The sequence below is a fragment of the Fukomys damarensis genome, unplaced genomic scaffold (assembly GCF_012274545.1).
Source record: "Fukomys damarensis isolate Sample0158 unplaced genomic scaffold, DMR_v1.0_HiC HiC_scaffold_10, whole genome shotgun sequence".
NCBI lineage: Eukaryota > Metazoa > Chordata > Mammalia > Rodentia > Bathyergidae > Fukomys > Fukomys damarensis.
In genome coordinates this window covers 24,663,734-24,672,181 of record NW_022900922.1, presented here as the reverse complement: position 1 = coordinate 24,672,181, position 8,448 = coordinate 24,663,734, and positions in this window count along the sequence as shown.

Genomic DNA, 8,448 nt, shown 5'->3' with positions numbered 1-8,448 from the left:
TTCACCATATTGCTTTTTTTTTAAGTTTCAAAACTTCCTTAGAAATAGGCCATTTAGTTTAATGTATTTTTTCTAAGTCTGTGAAAGAAAGGAATAGGAAAAATTCTAATGAAAAAATGAGTCCTGGGGAGAAATACTAGACAAAAATGCAAAAATTCTGATGTTCTCTGTAAGCAGTTGTGGTTAATGAAATAATTAGTAGTTAGCAATTGCCAGCAATTATGAATAATGAGGGTGATTTGAAACTCTAAAAAGGACCTTTCTCTGTACTGTACAGACTAACTTTATAAAGCCGGCATACGTCACGAGAATCCTCGCTATTATGGAGGTAAGATCATTGTGAATATGACGAACACACTCTGGATATATCCTTAGAAATCAAGATTTTATATGTAATTATAATGGTTGATAAAAATTATCTGGCATATTGAATTAATATTTTTCTCCAGTGTCAAATTCAATTCCTTATTTCCTAATATTGGCTTCAGCTACTTCAAAACACAGTCAAATGATGATAATAGCAGTAAGAAACATAGCAACAATAATATAAGTCACCATTTACCTAACATTTATAATGGGTCAGGCAATGTCCTAAGCTTTTTACTTGTACTAATTTAATACTAATAACAATCCTAAGAGTGAAATGTACTATGTTTGTTTACCTTTGGGCTATGTCACACCCAAATTTTGGTAAACATAACTGGGCTCTGGGCTCTCACCGTCAAAGATCTCCTTTTTTGGAAGAAGATGAGGCAGAGAAATTTGTACACATTAAGGAGATTTGGAAAGAGTAGAATAATTATAACAAATGGAGAGAGCCACATCTTTCCTCTTTCCCACAGCCCTCTAGTTTATGTCTTCTAATGTATGTGCCTCAAAAGTCAGTGTAATAACAATTTTGATACCCAAGCTAGAAGTTACCAGAAAAACAAGTTTGATAGATGATACCTCGACTAAACAGCAAGGTAGAGATTCACTGTAAGATTCCAGATGGCTTCCTACGAAAAAATAAATATAGACTCAAGAACAAAAAGGACTCATTAGAAAATATTTGGAAACTCTTAGGGATTGCACTCACGAAGAAGGTTTCTCCTTTTAGAAGTATTGATAATTTATATTCCTCTAGTATCCAGGTACATCTGGAGTGAATTGCACGAAGCATTTACATTTGCATAATGTTTATAGAAATGATTTCTACTTTATTCTTTGCTCTGCAAAGAAGCAAATGTCTGAAAGAGGGAAAAATTAAACCTGAAGGTAATAGAAAGACCTCAACTGATCTAAAATATTTATACCCTAACCTGTGCATTGAGAGCACAGGAAGAGCATAGCAAGAATTGAAAATTTACAGCTTTGTCCATGAGCAAATCATAATCAAAACTTGGCCATTAGTAAATGTTATAAAATCTGAGGAAAATATACTGGCAGGAATTTCCAAGTCACACCTATGAGAGGAAGAGATGGGGAAATGGAGTCTCAAAATAACATGAATTCTGAAAAAAAGAAAAAGGACAGAGGATCAGATTGTCCAAAGGAAAAAGAAGCATGTGTACCAGTGTGACCATAATGTTCCCGTACTCCTAGCTGTGGCTATGAGTGAGATCATAACAGAAATAATTCAGACTTTATAGTTTGTCTCTATTCACATAATCTAGCTCTCTACCTCCCACTCTTCCATGTGTTCCTGAAGATCCCCTCTTGTACATTCTTCCCTGTCTGGGTGGCACCTCACTCCTGCCACTACACAAAATGACCTTTGTGTGGGGATCCTGACTTCATGGCCAGGACACTCATGTCTGACTCTTCCAAAGGTTTTGCTATCATGTTTCGGAATACTGGAGCTGTGCCATATTATTCATAGAAATGGGAGACTGGCCATTCAGTTCTCTGGCCTCTTGGCCACCAAGCAACTCTACACATCTTTCAAAATATGTTGTGAAAATAATTCCAGTCAGCCTCTGCCTAGAGTCCCTCCCTCCTTCCTGTTCAGGCTGTTTCTAGGGTCACCCTCCATCTTTGAGAAAACAGAGAAGAGCGCACTTAGAAGTCCCCTCAGAGATTCTGCCACCTTCCCTCCCCTTCTTTCAGTTGTCTCCATGAGTAGTTGAAAATTTACCTGATTCCCAGATCAATAATCCCATTTTCTTACCTATCACTATTTCACTTCCAAAGACTAGAACATGGGATATTCCAATATAACACCCTTGCAAATAGTATCAACCACATCCTGGCCACTGCTGAGCATTGAGGGACACTTCAGTGCTATTGAAAAATCAAGGGAAAAGAATGCCTTAATGAGTCACACAGGCATTGTGCCAAATCGGGGACATCTACTGAGTCAGTGCACTCTACTCATAAAAGTGTTCTTGGTGGTAGTGAATGACCAGCCCTTCAGCAGAGTTTATAGTGTTTAATCTTGTACTTCCTGGCAGTGGCTGATTGGACCAAGGGTAGAAGCATGGGCTTAAGGAAAATAATTCAGAAGCTAACTGTACCAGCCATGGTCCTGGGAAGATATAGGTGGCAATTTTCAAACTGAGATGCACAGTGTTTGATGGTGTGCTTATAGGCATTAAGAAAACCATTAAATTTGGTACACTATCCTTAAATTACCATGTCTTGACCAGAAGCTTAAAACCACTTAGAGGTTTGCCCCAAGCTTTACTCGGGCAGCATCTTTGTTTTCATACTGACTATCCTGATCATTGCTTGGGCAGGTGTCATTTGAGCTAGTCATGTTTTATAATGAATAAATTTGATAAAATTGTCATTTTTCTATTTCCTGTTATATTATCTTATAAAATTAATAAAAAATGCAATTTTTTCGGTCATCTAGTATTTAAATCCTTGAACTGGCATGTGACTAAGAGGAGAAAGGAGTTGCCAAAACTCAGAGAGAGCCAAATGGTTACCTGATAGGACACATAGCCTTTGGTAGAAAGATGTGGCCAAGCTGTGGCAAAGCAGCAGCAGACAGACTCAGATAATACTGTATATAATTCTGCTGTATTGATCTCCCACTGTGTCATCTCCTGAAGGTGCTCACTGGCCAGTCCCAACCCCAAAACTCAGCACAAGGGAGCCATAGCACAGCGTTCGTAGGTTAGCTTCCTGATGGCAGAGCAGGATGCAGTGGGGTCAGAAGGGGATGTGGGTCTGGTGAGGTGAACCGTAGTAGCCTCTACAGTCTACCTCTTTGCCACTCAGCCTTCACTCTTGACCTTTTTTGGGTTAAAAAAAATATTGCCAGTAGGATAGATGTACAATATTCCATCAACAATTCTGTCAGTGTACAATATATAAAACTAGCTGTCATCAGTGATCCACGTAAAAAGTATCAGGAGAAAACAAAAGCGTAACGAACGTAAGATATAGCTCTTCAAGTACTTATTTTGGTAACTGGTGACGAAGTCCAAGTCGACATTCATAGCTCCTGTATTCCATGTACATTTGACTTTCCTCTTATCCTCTATCAGCAAGTCATCTGGCCAGAGTTTCTTGCAGGGTGGAGTGAATTTGTTATAATTTAAATGTATACACCCCCCATACACACACACACACATGCCTCATGCATTCATAGGTGGGGCTTTACAGAGATGGCTGCATCTAGGGTATGTGGTACTAGGATTAAGGGTGTATGGTAACTAAATGGATTTAGCATAGTTCCATGTCTGGATAATGGAAGCCCCACCCTAGGTGTGAGTGGCACCAATCAATAGGCTTACAGCCTAGATAGAAAATAAAGAAGGAGAGGGAAGGCAGACTTGCCTCTGCTGCCTGCTGGTTACTGCTGCTTTGCTTGCTGCTTTCTGCCTCCCCTGCTGTGGACTGTTTCTCTGCATGTCACCCAAGTGCCTTGGAGCCAGCCAACTATGGGCTGAAAGATCTCCAAACTATGAGCTGAAATAAACCTTTCCTCCTTTAACCTGTGGGTGACAGGTATTTTGTCTCAGCAGTGATACAGGTAATTAAGACATATTTAAATCTTTATTCTGGTAGGATCTGAGTCTTTACTGGTCATGTGTAGGTTGTCCCACTTTCTCATTGACCAGGACTATCAGAAATGAAGTGTTAAAAGGCAGCCCAACAAATCTGCCAGCTTCTAGACATAATGTTTGTTACCCACATTGTTCAGAAAGCAGCAGAGTTTCCCTTAAGAATAAATCCTGACGATCTGGAAAATAAAATGACCCCTTTCCCTGTCACTTTAATGGCCAATGGAACCCAAATGATCAGAGAGTATTTCTGGCACAGATCTATACAAAGGAAGATAGAACACTGAAAGTGGTAGCATATGCATAAAGTGACTTTTTAAATGTTTGATCCCTTCAAAATAATGTAATATAAAGCATGACAACAATGTAGAAACAGCAAGGGAGGGATGGAATAACTGCCGTAAGGCTATTTTGCTACACATGAAATGGTATAGCATTGCTTAAATATAGACTAAGACAATTTAAAGACATAAAATATAAACCCCAGAAAAACCCACTAAAATGCACAAACAAGAAAAGTTATAGCTATTATACCAATAAAGAAAAAAAACAGAATAATAAAAACCAATACATCCAAAAAAAGAAAGAATAGTAGAAATAAAAACAAAGTAGCACAAAGGAGCAAACATATAAAAGATTTACATTCATATCAAAACCACATTAACTGTACATGTTCTAAGCATCCCATTTCAAAGGCAAAAATACTCAGTTTGGATTAGAATGAAGGACAGCTGATCAAAAGTTGGAGGGGCTATCCTAACATCACACAGATGTAAAATTCAAGAGCAAAGAAGTTGTTATGGGTTGATGATAAAGAGATCAATTAGTTATAGTATAATAGTACTATATATATTCACATGGCAACCAAAATAATTTCAAAATACATGAAGCAAAAACTGCAAGAACTTCAAAGAGAAGCAGACGAATCGACAATTACAGCCAGATATTTTAGATACTCTCTCATTAATTGATAGAACAAGTAGACAGATAGTCAATATAGACAATGCAGATTTGAACATCATCACACAACTTGTCCTAATAGAACACGCCACTCAGTTAGAGCAGAATATACATATTTCTGAACTATATATGAAATATTTACCAAGGTAAACCACATTCTTGGATCATAAAACAATTCATCATAAATTTAAAAATGAAATACTACTAAATAAATATCCACCAGGATGGCTAAAAAAAGACTAACAATATCCTGGGCTGGCAGGGATGTGGAGCAACTTGGAATTCACGCCTATCAGTGAGAGATATGTGCGATGGTAAAACTAATTTGCAAAACCGGAAGTTTCTAATGAGGCTAAATATGGCCTGATAGTACATAAATATCCAAGATAAGTGAGTGGGCACCACAAAAAGATTTGTTCAAGAATATTTATAGTAAGATTATTTAAATTTTCCAAAACAGAAAAGGATCCCCAAATGTCCATGTCGAGGAGAATGGATAAACAAATTGTGGTACATTCATAACATCGGTTATTGCTCAGCAAAAGACGAAGGGGAGGATAAACTACAACAGCCATGCATGAATCTCAGAAATATCAGGTTGAATCAGTGAAGACAAATCCAGCGTAGTCACCCTCTGTAAAGTCATGTACATGGAATTCAAAACAGGAAAAAAAATTTAAGTTGATGACAGTCAGAAGCATTGTTTACTAGATAGAATGTGTGTATTGTTAACTGAAAGAAACATGTATCAAGAAACTTACTAGGACAACTGAAGTATTTAATTGGGTAGTGCTTATATTGAGGTACATATGTGTAAAAATTCGTCGGTCTATACATCTAAGATTAATGCATTATATTTTCCATAAATTATATATCAAGTTTTAAAATATAACATATTAATAGATTGCTGTGACTCTTCCAAGATCTTGGCAGCAACATATGCAAGAGGATCAATTCCAAAAGCAAGTCAACAGGAGAATGACAAGATTCCAACCCGGCTGCTACTAGTAGTTCTAATTCAATAAATCTACTTTAATAAAAATCTTACAAATAATTCTTAAAATATTTATGGATAAAAAAGTATTCTTCCAGAAATGTACAACAAAATTATCCAGAAGTGGGAAGGGATAGGTATGTAGATCAATTAAGGTTTTAATTTTAGCCATAATAATTGTTCTTTGTCATGGGTGTGACATGTGTGCTATTTCCTTAGTTTTTGTTTATGCTTGAAATTTCTCATAATCCAAATCTAGGAAATCCTAACATGTACACAAAAACTTGCACTTCAATATATGTGGCGGCATTATTCATAATTTACGAAAAGTGACAACTCAAGTGTCCATCAACTGATGAATGAACAGATAAATGTGGTTGATCCATGTAATGAAATACTGTTCATTCAGAAAGAGGAATAAAGTTCTAATATGTCTTACAACATAGACAAACCTTGAAGATATGCTAAGTGAAAGAAGCCATACATGCAAAGTTTTGCACTGTATAATTCCATTTATATGATGTGTCCACAAAAGATCAATCTGGAAGGACAGAAAGGAGATTAGTGACTTCTGCGGACTAGAAGCAGGAGAAAGGGGTGACTGATCATGGACAGGGGGTTTCACTGAGATGGAAAAAATGTGCTGGTGCTACCTGGAATCAGATAATGTACAATTTTGATATATGTTTAAAAAACCACTCAACTGTATATTTGAAAAGGGTAAAGTTTGTGGTATGTAAATTAGTCTAAGTAAAACAATTATCAAATAAGATGAAAACAGATAAGTCTGAGTAGGTCTCTAAATTAAGAAGCAAGATTGAATAGTGAATTAAGGTATAGATCAAACTATCAGGGAAAATCCAGAGAAAAGAATACAGAGCAGCAATCCCTAACAACACAGGAAGAGATGATTTCAGTACTGCAGCCTTTGGAACAGCAGCTGATACAGAAATTGCTTCCTCTTTTGCTTCACACTGATTGTGGCTTGTAACAGGTAATTTATTTTCCATGCCCATGATGGTGATACCCGGTCTTATTCTTGAATTATCAGTGTATTTTAGAAGCTTTAGTATGGGTACCATTCACTCATTGAATATTTGAAGGTTAACACACTGATTTCCTGAATGTGGCTCCTCTGAAAGATCCTGGTAGCTTTTCTGGGGAGTCAGGGGACATATGACAGGCTCCCCATTGCAGCAAGGAGTCTGGAATTCCCAAAGGAGGCAAGGGCAGGGTGTTAAAGATCAAACAATCCTGGGAAGTTTCCCAGTGGTCCAGCAACTGGGAAGACAAAACCTAGAATTGTTTTGAACTCATAGGAGCCGTAGATAAAGTTTATACCACGGCAAGGTCAGGAATTTACTAGCAGGATCAACCACCAAGATCAGAGCATCTTGAAAGGGACACAATACAGGGCAATTATAATGCCTCTGTCAGACACAAATGTGGACAGACATTGTTTATGACACAAGCATCACCATTAGCCAATCCATGCGTCTCACATCCATTTGTTCCAGTACTGTGTTAATTTGGTGAGATGCTATTGAGCTGCCTCATTGAAGGAGAAGATGAAGTTCTTAGCTTATAGAAGATGGTGACAAAAAGAAAAGTAATAACCAGCAGTTCCAAAGTGAGGCACTGTGCTCAGGATTGGAGAATCTGTGATTTTCACATTGAGTCTATGCAGGAGATATTACCTTTTTTATAGATGAGGCAAGAGAAGCTCTAAAGCAATGAGTGATTTGACCAAAAGCTTCGCACAATAGAGCCAGGACCTGTAATCCTGGAAGTTTCATCTTTAACTGCTACATTGTGCAGCCTCGGGACAATGTAAAGACCAGAGGTTATTACATATTGAGATCATCTGCTCTAAAATGGGAAAGGAAAGTTGAAGTGAGGGTCAAGAAGGAAAAATGAGTTGTAAGAAAAAAGAAAAGTAGAACACAAACATTTAAGGGGTTTAAGTTCAGTGTGATGATGTGGGAAAGGAAATTTAGAAGTGAATCTGAACTCTACATTCCAAAATAAATATAAGCTTTCACATGAAGTAAAGGCCAAATGGAATCTTATCAGAGATCACTGTAATGAGTCAAATAAGTAGAGAAGATTCCATAAGAATAAAGACATTTATGAATCACTGGTGGGGTAAGTAAGGGAGCATGTAGCTGGGCCAGTCTGTAGTTAGGAAATAAAATATGATAATCATTGCTCATATCCAGTTCCAGTTTGGGAAAGTAAGAGTGAAAAATTTCCAAAGGTTTAGCTTAACATTTACCCAGCTGGAGTGAATACCAGGGAGGAAAAAGTGAGTTTTTTTTAAGTTGTTTTAACTTGTCATTTTTATGGGTGCATATTAGTTATACAAGAAATGGTTTTCACTCTGCAATATTCAAACATGCATACTTTCCATTATTTTCACCCTCATTACCTCTTTATTCTTTCTTCCCTTCTCTCCCTGATTCATCTTCCTCTTCTCTAATGGTTTCCTTTCTACAAAAA